We start from the raw sequence: 14,461 nt of genomic DNA, 5'->3' as shown, positions 1-14,461 counted from the left end.
ATTGGACTAGGTACTAAGCCACCAAAGACAATGTACGGCATATCGACACCACACAATAAAATCACTGCAACAATCATCTGCTAAGATGCTGTGGCCAATGATGTATCAATACAACAGGAATCCGAACAAATAAATGTATTAATACCAAAACTTGGTAGTACCTAAACAATTTGAAGTAGATATGTACTTCTATTTACCATTGTTACTTTTTTTAAAAGTCCATTTTCAATGATAATTGAATAAAAAAAAGTTCTGCTGGTATTTCAAACAAGCATGGTTTTTTTTGATATTTAATTCAAATTACTTATATAACTTGATATTTTTTTTTTAATTTTAATAAGTAGGTACCTACAGGTCACCTGCTTTTACCTTTACTAGGCACTGTATACCTTGAACTGGCTTGTAATTTTTACCTTTACTAGGCACTTGCAATTTTAAATATAGTGACCTAAAAGTTACGACCTGGTAGTTGTGTTTACTTAAAATACATCAATAATTACTCTGTCTATTAACCTGAATCTACCATACTATAAATTATTTGTGTTCTTTTCTAGAATAATTCCATAGAATTACTGACTCTCTAACATGTTGGTAGTGGGGAAAAGTAATGTGCACACTCAATCCCTTAAAACAAAAACTAAAAAAAGAACCGGGTTATCACTAAACCTTTTATACTTACATACATATTTGATCATCAACATAGATAAATATCACATGGTAATATTGAAAGGCATACTTTCGTGATGTACATTGTACAGTACCAAAATTCGAAATGGAATCAGAGGCCAATTGTCCTGGATGAAAATGATGATGCTTTGAAATTGTAACCTTTGTTTTCGGAGTAACCTTTTAGAAATTTAGTGTTAAATGATAGTGACACCATGAAATGGTTGTGTGTCTCTTTTACACTCATGTACTGTTTATATCATTAGTAACATTACTTAACTACCTTTGTATGTAACCCCGTGATTAATCATGCCAGTTATCCATATCAGTCGGTCACAAAAATCATTAGAGAATCAATGAAGAATTTGAAGTAATTAATAATATCCATAATTGAGGAGTAATCAATTCAGGAAAACCCATTATATCTTTATATTGCATAAATATTACTCATACTTTCACAAAATTCAGGCTTGATAGTATAAGCGGACCTTTGATTAGCTTACTACACAATAGGTAATAGTCTGGAATAGAGATCTGATTCACTCTACCAGTTTTAATATGTCACTACCAGTACCGCTACACATTTGGAATTCTTATCATCTGTGATTTTATTTATTCACTTTTTACTTGCCTACTCTCCTTAAATTATTAAATAAAGCATTCAACATCAACTATGTACATTGTAGTATTCATTTGCCTAGATCTCAAAATATTTATAAATAAATATTGCGCTACGGAATCAAAACTAATTTCTTTGTACCTTATACCTCAAATAACTGATACATATAATTATGTACATGAACTATCTATTGAGCTATGTATTCTGATTTATGAACCACAGTTTATATATTCTATGACCTGTGACCTGTGTGCCGCTTCGTAAAAATCTCTTTATATTGAAACCCGACATAGCCTGCTAACAATTTAATTTAGCATGCTACTGCTTGAACCTCTTTTCTCATTTTACATAATAGCTAAAACTTTGGATTGTTAATCTATATCATTATCTTTGTTATATTTCATCATACATATATATATGTACTATATAACCAATGTGTCTGAACAAAAACAAAAAAAAAAAAAAACTTTTCAGTACTTTTCAGTAAACCATCCAAAAGAATAAGTATACATTCAACTTACATGTGTTAATCAGTTTTCTCTGAGTACCTGCACTGCACCAGAATACTGTGTATTCTGTCCAATGCCATTCTTACCATCTAGCATTTCATATCCTTATCAACATGTTCAAGGCTTGTGCTGATGACATAGTTAGTTTCACCAAAGAGCTAATGCTTCAACCCTTAAGTTACCTCTCATCATACATCAGCTGTTTGATTCCTTGAGTTGTTCCTTTGTGTATGGCAGCTTCTCATCTCACAGCCCAAAAACAAACAATACAAAAGAAATGGTTAATAATTTGATCAACTGAAAACAAAGTTATGCTAGATGCACCAAACAAAAACCTTTTGGTTTTAAGTACCTAAACAAAACGATCTGTCTTTTGCTCCTCTTATCGAACAAGTTAATGAAATCTTGTATCATTTATACACATATTTTCTGTAGTTTCTATTATCAAACCAACTTTTAGAAGGCCAAGTGACGTTTACGCACCTTGTGGACATTAGATCCTTTATCCAACTTCTGAGATGTGAGCCAAGCCAAGGCTCAAGAGCTCAGTCACAGGGATCCATCATTTAATCTATTGCTTCCCGTTTCATGCGAGGGCATGTCCGTGGCCCTCGAGCTCCGGTATGGGGGTTTATCATTTAAACCACTGCTTCCAGCTACATTTGCTTTATTACATTGATTGCTTCAATTACAGAGTCAAATAATAATCAGGAATATAACATTAATCAAATCATTAATCATCTACTATCAGTAGTTACAATCCGTACAAAAAAACTCTTATAACCTAAAAAGTGAAGTGCCGCCAAATCTGACGTTTACTGTTGACATTCGTTAAGCCCATGCACAGATGAGCTACGATCAGTATAAGGCTATATATACAGAATGTTATTCATTGTGATGCTTACATAACCAATTTCCTAAAAACTTGCAACGACAATCAATATTTGTAAACAGAAACAGCAAAGAACGTAATAAACTATATCCACTTCTGCATTACACTAACTAAACCATGAAATGAAACAGTTCCAACGAAACAACACTCGAACCAATAAACAGTATACTAACTGCAGCCAGGTACAGTCACCATCATATATATCACAGCGGTCTAGGTTCTCATAAACATCTGAACACGCCTTTATTATTAAGGCGATAAGGCGTGTTCAGATATCTTTGCGCGCCCCGTCCGCTCAGGCATATCTGATGGCGACTGTACTCCAGCATGTTTTATTTAAAGCTAATGAATGGGGAATAAGTCTAGCGATACATCGTTTACCGGGAGATGTACGAGATGTTTCGAATTCACAATTCCCTAGGCCCCAGCTGAGTAGGGTTACCACATATATCTTAACGTAGGGACAGTCCTGGATCTTTGAAGACACTTCTGACAGCGCCTGACAACCGGGGGTAAGTTCCCAGCATCGTCACCTGTCGCCGCATGAGATAGCTGTTTCTTTAGAGTAGGTCTCTTTCTATTCTATTTCAGTTTATAAGTCATAAGCTTTATTTATGTCTTTAGAACTTGGCGTCACGTGTTGTGAGTTTATAACCACAGTCTCTAGCCATCATCGCACTGTTCAGGCATCCTGTAACTATTTGGACTATATCGTTGGATTTCCAATCCTATCCAGAATGTGACTTGTGGGCACCCTACGCCCAAATAAAGGTATAACCGGTGTAACATATCGCGGGTGAGGCGTATTGTTCCATGCAATCTTAATGCTAACGCCATAAGTTTTGTTTATGTCTTCAGAACCCTGCGTCCCATTGGGTTTCGAGTTTCGAGTTATAACTACAGTCTATAGCCATCATCACACTGTCCAGTTATCCTGTAACTATTTGGACTATATCGTTGGAATTTCGATCCGAGCGTATTGTTCCATGCAATCTTAATGCTAACGCCATAAGCTTTGTTTATGTCTTCAGAACGTGGTGTCCCATTGTCTTGTGAGTTTATAACTACAGTATCTAGCCACCATCACGCTGTCCAGGTATCCTGTGACCATTTGGACTATATCGTTGGAATTCCGATCTTATCCAGAATGTTACTGACTTGTGGTCACCCTACAGCCAAATAAAGGTGTAACCGGTGTAACATATCGCGGGTGAGGCGTATTGTTCCATGCAATCTTAATGCTAACGCCATAAGCTTTGTTTATGTCCTCAGAACTTGGTGTCCCATTGTGTTGTGAGTTTATAACTTGGATCTGTTCTTGCTGGACAATGTTTTTCATAAAATATATATCAGAAATTCGTCATTACTTTGAAGAAATCTCGTACCTATCTCAGACTGCTCCTCAAAGTTAAAACGCAGTATCTGTATGCATTCCAAACATACTCGTACTTACTTGGGGTAATTTCGAAGCACAAACATGCTCGGGTGATTTCGAAAGGGGAATCTTGATATGATTGAAGTACTTAATGGTAATTTTTTGTGACTTTCGAAATTATAATATGCATCCTACATTTTTTTTTCATTGACATAAGATACAAGTTTTTTTTTCAGAGTAGTGACGAATAGTTGTTATATTATTGTTTAATTGGCGAAATACTTACATTTTGAAATTACAAGGAGAGGGACTATATACATATACCCTTGGTCCCAAAAACACGGTTGATGTTGATATCAATATCTTATTTTATACTGAGGTACTTCTGCAACAGCTGTTGAGAAATAGCTATTTCTTTAGTATTGTACATAATAAAAGCAATTACCACTTGGGTTTTTGGATCCTATTCCTTCTTTATCCATTACTCCTATTTATTCTTTAATAACTATTAAGTCCGGGAATTGTACTTTTTTATGTGAAATAAAGTTTAAAATAAATAACTACGTTACTTTGGGGGTTATCCTATTTTACCTGTACCTACCGTACCGTCAGCAAGTTTACCCAGTTTCGCCTTGCATCGAGGCTCCTTTTAGTTATTCACTTGAAATTTTAACGAAGACCTCGTAATCATAACTTGCCGGAGATATACGGGCTCGGCGCAAACTGAGTTATGACCCGAAGAGACCCGTAATAAATTCACTCTTGCCTCTTTGCTGAATTACACGTGTTATATACGTTTTATAAAACAACAAACATAAATAAAACCGAATGTAAGACTTAGATATATCGATAACAGAGTTTTGCTGTAAATAAGGGCCACCCGCCCCACACTAAGTGCCACATCTAGGAAGAATGTGAATAATAAATTAACCATGTTACTCAGTTATTTATCAAATGAAAGGTCGTAAAATACCAAATCAGAAAAGAAAAAGCTATGTTTCATGGTTGACTGATGTTGACTAAAGTCAACGTAATCAATGTTGACATTATGTGAAACACCTAAAACCAGAAATAATTTTTATGATTGTATCAAGATCAAGTCTATTACCATTTAAAGTAACGTCATTTTTAACATTGACATATCCAATCTATATCGTAGCTAGTGTTCATATTTGAGGTATCTTAAAGTTTTAATAGAGCCTAAAGCGTACTCTGACCGTTTACAGCAAGTATAAAAATTCTCAACAAAAATATGTAACATTTTTTACGCAATAAAAGTCAAAGGAAAAACATAAAAATATATTTGTCCTTACTACATTGCTATGTGTGTGGGTGCGAGCGAATATCGAAATTATAACTATAGAAAGTAATTCTAGCAAATTGGATTGTATCGGAAAACCGGGCGCTAACGTTGAAACTAAAATGAATAAAATAAGTAAGTAATATAAATTCAGCTAGATTGAAGACGATGTAAAGTCTAACATATGAAATGAAATTATTCATGAAACAACTTTTCAAATTGAACTTTATTACATAGTTGAAAAGTGACAAATAAAATTCTATAATTCAGACACATTGTCTACGATGTGTCTAATATACAGGGTGAAATAAAAAGGACCGTTTAAACTTTGCTTAGTGACTTTTGAGGTCATAATGAACAATTTTTTTATGGAATCAACGTTGGAATCGCGAACAAAAATTTGACTGTTTCATAGAAATGAGCGGCACCATAAATAATAAATACACCCTGTTTTTATTAAATTCCGTTAACTTTAAGGGAAGGTTTTTTAGATCAAATACAATTAATTTCTCTAAGAAACTAGCGTCTTAACTCTTATGGTTATTGAGTTATTAAAAAAATAAAAATAATTACTGAACACGTGTGTGACAGCCTTTACCACTTCCTAATCTTATTTGTTTTGACATGTGCCGTCAATCACTTGACACTAACTTGAATATTATTCTTAAGGGTCTCTCACACTAATTAATTCATTTATTATGTATAAAAACGACGAAAAAAATTTTTTGGTGAATTTAACTAAAAGTGATATACAGGGTGGTTCCTGATAAACGAACCTAACGACGTGTCGAATTTAACGGAAAACAAGAAAAACACGGTGTAGAAGTTGGTCATTATGACCTCAAAAGTCACTATGCAAAGTCTGAACGGTCCTTTTTGTTCCACCGTGTATGGAATGAACTTATTCGCGAAAGTCAACCTTTACATCAGCGAAAAACCTTTTATTAGTTATTACAGTCGGCTTCAGATATATCGGAGCCGTCGAGGTGCTCAAAAATAACTGAATACGCACTCTAACGCCTTAACAATAGAGGCGTGTTCCGATATTTGTGAGAGCCCTGGCCACTTCGATATAATTGACGACTGCACGTAGACAGCTTGTACGTAGGAGCTCATCAATCATTGTTAGGTACTTCCATTAATCTACTTTTAGTAACTCATTATCATGAAACAGATTAATTCATTCAGACTATCCTAACTACTATATCATCATTATTGCAGTACAATCATACAATGCTGAGGTATAGGTATGTTATGCATAGTTAATCGCTACAGCAAATCTGTGTATGTCGATCGGTCTCACTGTTACAATTGTAGGTTACAGCTCAATTGGTAAACTGAGGAAGATTTTGGCCGTTTCGTTTTGTCTCCACTACAAATACCTAGTAGTCAGTTAGAACTCTTAGAAATGAAAAGCGGCAGTGCTGAATAGATGACAGGCCCGGCCGTTATCACCTAGAGAACACATATATTCTGTTAAACAAATCTGTCAGTAAATAAGAACTAAGAAAACTATAGGCATCCTTTTCTCTAGCACCCTAAAGAAAAGGATGATCACAGAATCGCCTGGATTGTTCCATGTAAATACTCCTATAATCAATCAATTTATATTCCACACTGGTGTCATAATTCGGCCTTAAGCGAGGCCGGGTTTATGCGGGTGCTATAACTGCTATAAAACTGAAATACTGTCTGTTCAAAGTCGGCATTGACATTGTACTGCCCTTGTATTTTGCGTGGGATGAGCCTCCGGGACTTTTGATTATATTGTTTTTAATTGCCGTTTTTAACCCCCGACGCAAAAACGACGGGGTGTTATAAGTTTGACGTGTCTGTCTGTCTGTCTGTCTGTCTGTCTGTCTGTCTGTCTGTCTGTTTGTCTGTGTGTGTGTCTGTCTGTGGCATCGTAGCTCTCGAACGGATGAACCGATTTTGATTTAGTTTTTTTTGTTTGAAAGCTGAATTAGTCGGGAGTGTTCTTAGCCATGTTTGATGGTAATCGGTCCACTATGTCGGAGGTTTTTCAAAATTTTAATTAGTTTTTTTTTTAATAATAAAAAATTACAATGGTATGTGGCTGATTCTTAGCGGCCCGAAATGTATTACAAAAACACCTAAATACTATTTTTTTCAGCCTTCTAGCTCAAAAAATAAAGATTTTACACCCGGGTTAGATTTTTTTGAAAAAAAAAAATTATCCAAATCGGTCCAAAAAAATGTCTATATATACGAAAATATAAGCCCAAATCTGAAGTCCATTTTGGTCTATCTCTTATCGTTTCCGAGATATAACGTCTTGAAAGTACGAAATGTACTAAACTTCTACTATTTGTTTGTGAAATCGTTGCTATCACATTCCATCAGGCGCTCATGACTAAATTGTATGGAAGAGTCGAAATCCGACTCGCACTTGACCAATTATCGTAGAAAGTTGTGTTTCGACGTAAAACGATGAGGTGTTATAAGTTTGACGTGTCTATCTGTCTCTGTGTGTGTGTGTGTGTGTGTGTGTGTGTCTGTCTGTGGCATCACATCGTGTCGTAGCTCCTGAACGGATCTACCGATTTTGATTTATTTTTTTGTTTATAAAAGGTGAATTAGTCGAGTGTTTTTATTTATATTAGCTGTAGGTGAGGGCCTTTCTTCCCGTGGGAGAAGGCGACTGTGGGATGTGGGTTAAATTGTGGCGTAGGCGAGAGGCTGGCAACCTGTCACTGCAATGTCACAGTTTCGTTTTCTTTCAACCCCTTATTTGCCAACAGTGGCACTGAAACCTGAGTAGTTTCATGTGCTCTGCCTACCCCTTCATGGGACACAGGCGTGATTGTATTCTCGCGGCAATCATGTGCTAGGCCTAAAGGGGCGGCTCATTCTGCGATTCTATCGCCGCGCTACATGTATATGGCGGCGGCCGCGAGTTTCGCGGCCCGTTCACTGGTGATGACCTTCACGCGGCGCAATAGAATTCTATGTCGGCTGCTCGCGTGCGGTCTGTTTGTTAATGTAGGTAAGAATTTAGAATGGCGGCATTTTATGAACATCAAAGGAGTGAGCCTTCAGTATTTGTACTATTATATTCTGTGATATTCGTACTATTAGTAAGTGCGAAAAGGACGGCCTGGCGCGACCATGCTATCGGTGCTGATTTTTAACCGCCGCCTCAAATCTCAAAGGAAGGGGTTCTCAATTCGTCTGTATTTTATTTTTTATGTTTGTTCCTCGATATCTCCGTCGCTACTGGACCGATTTTGAATTTTTTTTTGATAGTATATGAATACAGATTGGTCCCATTTTTCTCAGAACCCAGTTCTGATGATGGGATCCTGGAGAAATCGAGAGAACTCCTCAAATCTGAAAGGCATAATTATGGTGATTTTTGTGTTTTTAAAGGAATGGCATGCATTTACTTACGGAACAGTGACATTTGGTGCAGTGGAACTGCTGATGATAGTGAGAACGGAACTCCTCAAATCTGAACGGCACGCTTATAGTGACTTTGGTATTTTTATAAGATCAGCATGCCCTTACGTCCAGAACAGTGACATTTGGTGCACTGGAACTTCTGATGATGGTCAGAACGGAACTCCTCAAATTTGAACGGCACGCTTATAGTGACTTTGGTATTTTTATAAGATCAGCATGCCCTTACGTCCAGAACAGTGACATTTGGTGCACTGGAACTTCTGATGATGGTCAGAACGGAACTCCTCAAATTTGAACGGCACGCTTATAGTGACTTTAGTATTTTTATAGAAACAGCATGCACTTACCTCTAGAAAATCTTGAACGTAAAAAATGTAGGTAAGTACTTAACATACAATTCGGTACTTGAATTTCAAAACACAAGAAATATGACAAAAGAAAGAGCCCCCTACAAAAAGAAAGAAATAAAAACCTTAAATTATAAATTTAAAAAACCCCCGACACAAAAAAAAGGTGAATTAAATTAAAAATTAAATAAAAAAAGGGTGAAAAAAACTAAAAGTGCGAGCTTTCAAAAAGTAATAAAATAACTAAATAAGTAGCTCTAGGAATACCTACCTTCCTTCTTACGAAATACCTACCTTCTTCTTCTTAGGAATATCTACCTACCTTCTACCTTCTTACGAAATACGTAAGATGAAAACCTAACTACGAAATTCTTGAACGTAAAAATTTTGGTACTTAAACATAAAATTACTTGAATTCTTAAACACAAGAAATATGACAAAATAAATTATTAATTATTATTCTCTTTATTGATTTCCATTATTAATTAATGGTAAAGTGTTGTCGCGTCGGGGGACCGCTCTTTGCCTGTCTAACTTGAAACTTAAAAACTAAATATTTACACAGCTAAACTAACTTAATAAATGTTTAACAAAAAATTCACTAGGTACATACATTAAACTAACTACCTGAACATGAACAATGTAACTATACAACCAAAATGTCAAAGGAAGTATTAGAATTACAAGTAACGTATATGTTTACAACCAAACAAACTAGATAAGTGCTGAGCAAAAATTTCAACACCCAATCTTAAAATAAGACTCTAAAGACTGCATCGGAAACACAACCGTCAACGACGTCTGCCCTCGCGCTAATATTGAGAGCGGTCCCCCGACGCGACAACACTTTACCATTAATTAATAATGGAAATCAATAAAGAGAATAATAATTAATAATTTATTTTGTCATATTTCTTGTGTTTAAGAATTCAAGTAATTTTATGTTTAAGTACCAAAATTTTTACGTTCAAGAATTTCGTAGTTAGGTTTTCATCTTACGTATTTCGTAAGAAGGTAGAAGGTAGGTAGATATTCCTAAGAAGAAGAAGGTAGGTATTTCGTAAGAAGGAAGGTAGGTATTCCTAGAGCTACTTATTTAGTTATTTTATTACTTTTTGAAAGCTCGCACTTTTAGTTTTTTTCACCCTTTTTTTATTTAATTTTTAATTTAATTCACCTTTTTTTTGTGTCGGGGGTTTTTTAAATTTATAATTTATATTTAAATGTTTTTTCATTGTGTTGGTTTAAGTTGTTGACGCATTCTATTGTTCTACTACTTCTACTCAACAAATATTGTTTATTGTAGTGGTAGAAATTCGTGAGACTCACTTTAAATTAATTGTGATGGGTGGCGGAAGAAAGGAGAGGCCTTTGCCCAGCAGTGGGACACAAAAATAGGCTAGGAAAAAAAGTACCAAACCTGTGAGCAAGATATCAAAGGATTAGAAGTTACCATTAATCATACAGTATTTCAAAGTCAGAGGAGTCAGGTAAGTAACAGTCAGTTATCTTATAATCCTTTGTTCCTAGATATCCTATGTTGTATTAGGTGTGTCTACGAACAGTGTAAAAGACCTTATTTAGGTACACGGCTTTATCATCAACATAAATAAGACAATTCTTACAAAGATATTTTTCTTCGAATGTTTTTGTGTATTTGTTTTTACTATCTGTTTCTTTCTTTTTTAATTTCACCATTTTGTCCTGTGTATGTGTGCTGTACTGAATAAATGTCTTTTTCTTTCTTTCTTTCTAGATATCAATACAATATGTTATTTCCCACCCGCCCTCAGCCGCGGCAGAGGGCTGAAGGCCTTGGCCTTGCCTTGGCGCTCCGATCAATGGCCCTTAGCTGTGGCTTCCGGGGAAACGCTGAAATCGCTCGTGTAATACCCAATTATAGGTGTAAATCGAATTTGCAAGCAAGCGAATGATGAAATGACGGATGATAGGGAGGTATGGAAGCGGAAGACATGCTGCGCCGACTCCAAATGAATGGGATAAGGGCAGGCGAATGATGATGAGGTGTAAATCGAATTTGTCGATATGGTGGATAGTCTAATGTCTTATATCAAAGCTTTATTTTTTAGTTTGTAGGTTTGTAAATGTAAACATGTTGCCTGGACATTTTAGGCAAATCGATAGCCACTGTTGTAAGTAACAGCTCAAGAATGTCTGCACTGATAGCTTCATGTAAGTGTGCAAAAAAGATATCTAGGTACATTTAAGTCCCTTACACGGTTTCTTATAGTGCAACAAGCGCTGGTGGCCTAGCGGTAAGAGCGTGCGAATTTCAATGCGAAGGTCGCGTTCGAACCCGCCTTGTGCCAATGAGCGAAATGTCATTTGATGTTTTCCGACTGACTTTTCGGTGAAGGAAAACATCGTGAGGAAACCGGACTAATCCCAACAAGGCATGTACCCTTCGGGTACAAAGGTCAGATGGCAGTCGCTTTCGTAAAATAAAACTAGTGTTTACGCCAAGACTTGGGATAAGTTGTCAAAGCGGACACCAAGCTCATGAGCTTTGGCGAAAGGAGAAAGATGATATTTCTTATAGTGTTGGTTGTTTATGAAATATATGGAGCTTTTGCTTTTTTGTGAGTAGAGATCTGGACGAGAAACGTGAAGCAAGAGTACGTCACTGCGCTTCTGGTGTGTTGACGTGATTTCAGCAATTGCCTTTTCATATTGAATGACTCCAGACGCGCAATTGAGAATAATCTAGAATTCTAGTTACATTAAAAATAAAAGTATGTTTTAATATCGTTTGTTTATTGCATCGTAACAAATAAAACCAATCCGAAAACTAGACAGAATGAAAACTCAATTATAAAACTGAAAATTGACCTCGATCCTTCGTTCGTTGAAAGGTCTCACGTAAATTCATTCGTCTCGAATAATTGAAAATTTTTCAACTGCATTCGCAACCCCATGCCCCATACGTAGACAGGTAAGCAAATGAAGAATTCAAAAGTTCACATTCGGAACGTAAATTCGTTACATCTGTCAATCGGTGGGTCGGTGAAAGCCAGAACCAATCAGGTGCGAGCTTCGATCGCGACGCATGCGCGTCCGTAGGCGTCGGGTCGATACGGCACGTGACGTCACGGCCGCTGACCAATGGCGCCGGGCCGCACGTCAATCGATGTGAACGTTTCCGTCGCCAGGTTTGTTTGTACTTTAGACAAACGCCGTTGTTGTCCTATTAATACCGTTTCTTCACGGTCAATTACATTTTAACTCCGCTTTTTTACCCTCCCCGTCTGTCAGGCTGCTTACCGTAATGGATATCTTTATGATCTTGTTATTTTTCTCATTTTCCTTCTGATAAAGCCTCTAAGGGTCTAATGAAATGAAACGATGATATTATTTTGATTTAAAGGATCTGTCAACATCATTTATCCTATAAAGGATAATACAAAATGCTACAATACTTTTTAACTTGTATTATTATTAAGGAACGGTATCCTGTTTAATTTTATCGTAATACATTGACTAAGTATGACGTAGGTAGCTTTTTTCACTAAAATATACAGCAGTGTTTGTTATTAGTGCCGCTTTGACGCGTCTGCATTAATTAAGATTTCAACGTCCTCCCAGCTGTTCACACTCATTCGGTGTCTCTCGAGCTCATTCCGCTCATTCCAGCCCCATTTGGAGCTCATTTGGAGACACTTCGCACTAACGCCCCCGAATCAAGCCGTGAACTTTCAGTTTGCAGCTGATTTTATTTATCTCGTGAAAAAAGAGAGCATTTTTCTTCGGACGGTGGATACAATATGAGGCGTTTTTGTTTTTAAAAGGCTTGGGTTTAATGGAATAGGACATACAGTAAAGATTTTTTAAGCATTATACGTTTTCTCGTTGCAGACGATTGATATTTTATTGTTTTATCGTTATATTTTGCAGATAAAACCTTTTTACATATATTTTTACCGTATCGGGCTATGCGGGTAAGCATGTTACCAAATTACCAATAATATCCAATTAAATACAAATACATGTTAACATTATGCACGAATCCATTTTCATGACCTTTTACGGCACTTAACACATATTTACATTACTTATATAAAGTGCTTCATAAATAAATAAATATTACAGGACATTCTTACACAGATTGACCGAGTCCCACGGTAAGCTCAAGAAGGCTTGTGTTGTGGGTACTCAGACAACGATATATATAATATACAAATACTTATATACATAGAAAACATCCATGACTCAGGAACAAATATCTGTGCTCATCACACAAATAAATGCCCTTACCGGGATTCGAACCCGGGACCGCGGCGTAGCAGGTAGGGTCACTACGTGCTAGTCCAGACCGGTCGTTATAATAATATAAAATGATTTGTAACAACGGTAATGCATCGCTACACATACTTTGCTAAGCCAAGAAATGTTTACATGACTAAGCAAATTTTGTTAATAACATGGAAATTAACATGAGTTACTTACTCATAACTTTGTCACATCAAAACAACCGCCTACACGTAGAAGCCAGCAAAATTATGTCGACTCGAATTTCAGCTTCAAAATTTTAAGTCATTGTTGAAGCCGTTTGCTCCTTGCAATAAAACCCGATAGCTTTTGTTTCACCGCTTCACAAGTTTCACAAAAGGCAAGTCTCGCTTGCGTGACCTTCGGCTATACGAAGATATGAGTCGCAATATCCTTGGGCTGTCTGCCTCGTAAAGGCATGCTGTGTCTCGAACCGTACTCAAGTTATCTTAAGGGGCTTTCGTATCTTAATGCATTTCTATGGGAAATTGTTTTATTATGTTGCTATTCCTTATACTCATAAGTACTTCGTAAATACGTGGTTAGTTCAGCTATTTTGATATGCTTACGTACATACAGTATATCAAAATAGCAGAACTTACTCAAGCAAATTTACACTGTCTGCAACTCTGCATGCGTCTGCCTCGTAAATGCATGCTGTGCAAGTTCTTTGATGAACCACTTTGTGTCTTGGGTGGCTTTTACTTATATTAGCATTAGCATCAAAATGACTCACACCTACATACGTGAAGCTAATATCAAAAACTAGTATACCTACATTCGTTATTGTTTTTAAAATATGGTAAAATAAAATCTCTAGAAAACGTTAAGCATCGAGCGGTGTAAGGCCTTGGTCTCATCTCATGGTCATTTTTGTATAAGTAATCGTTATATTTCACATTTCACGGTATGCTTTGCAAATTTGACGACCGGTCTGGCTGAGCCGGTAGTGACCCTGCCTGCTAAGCCGCGGTCCTGGGTTCGAATCCCGGTAAGGGCATTTATTTGTGTGATGAACTATGTAATATCTGGGCGACCGAGCT

At 36.5% G+C, this 14,461-nt stretch overlaps 1 protein-coding gene across 10 annotated transcripts in view; it reads left to right on the top strand.

Annotated features, from left to right (window-relative positions):
• The window catches only part of LOC125231271 (kinesin-like protein unc-104), a 172,451-nt gene that overhangs the window by 49,962 nt on the left and 108,028 nt on the right, over positions 1–14,461 (top strand). The gene's annotated exons all lie outside the window — the stretch shown is intronic.

Source organism: Leguminivora glycinivorella, chromosome 11, assembly GCF_023078275.1.
Source record: "Leguminivora glycinivorella isolate SPB_JAAS2020 chromosome 11, LegGlyc_1.1, whole genome shotgun sequence".
Lineage (NCBI taxonomy): Eukaryota > Metazoa > Arthropoda > Insecta > Lepidoptera > Tortricidae > Leguminivora > Leguminivora glycinivorella.
The sequence above is the reverse complement of the archived record's forward strand: the minus strand, read 5'-3'. Positions and strand labels throughout refer to the sequence as shown.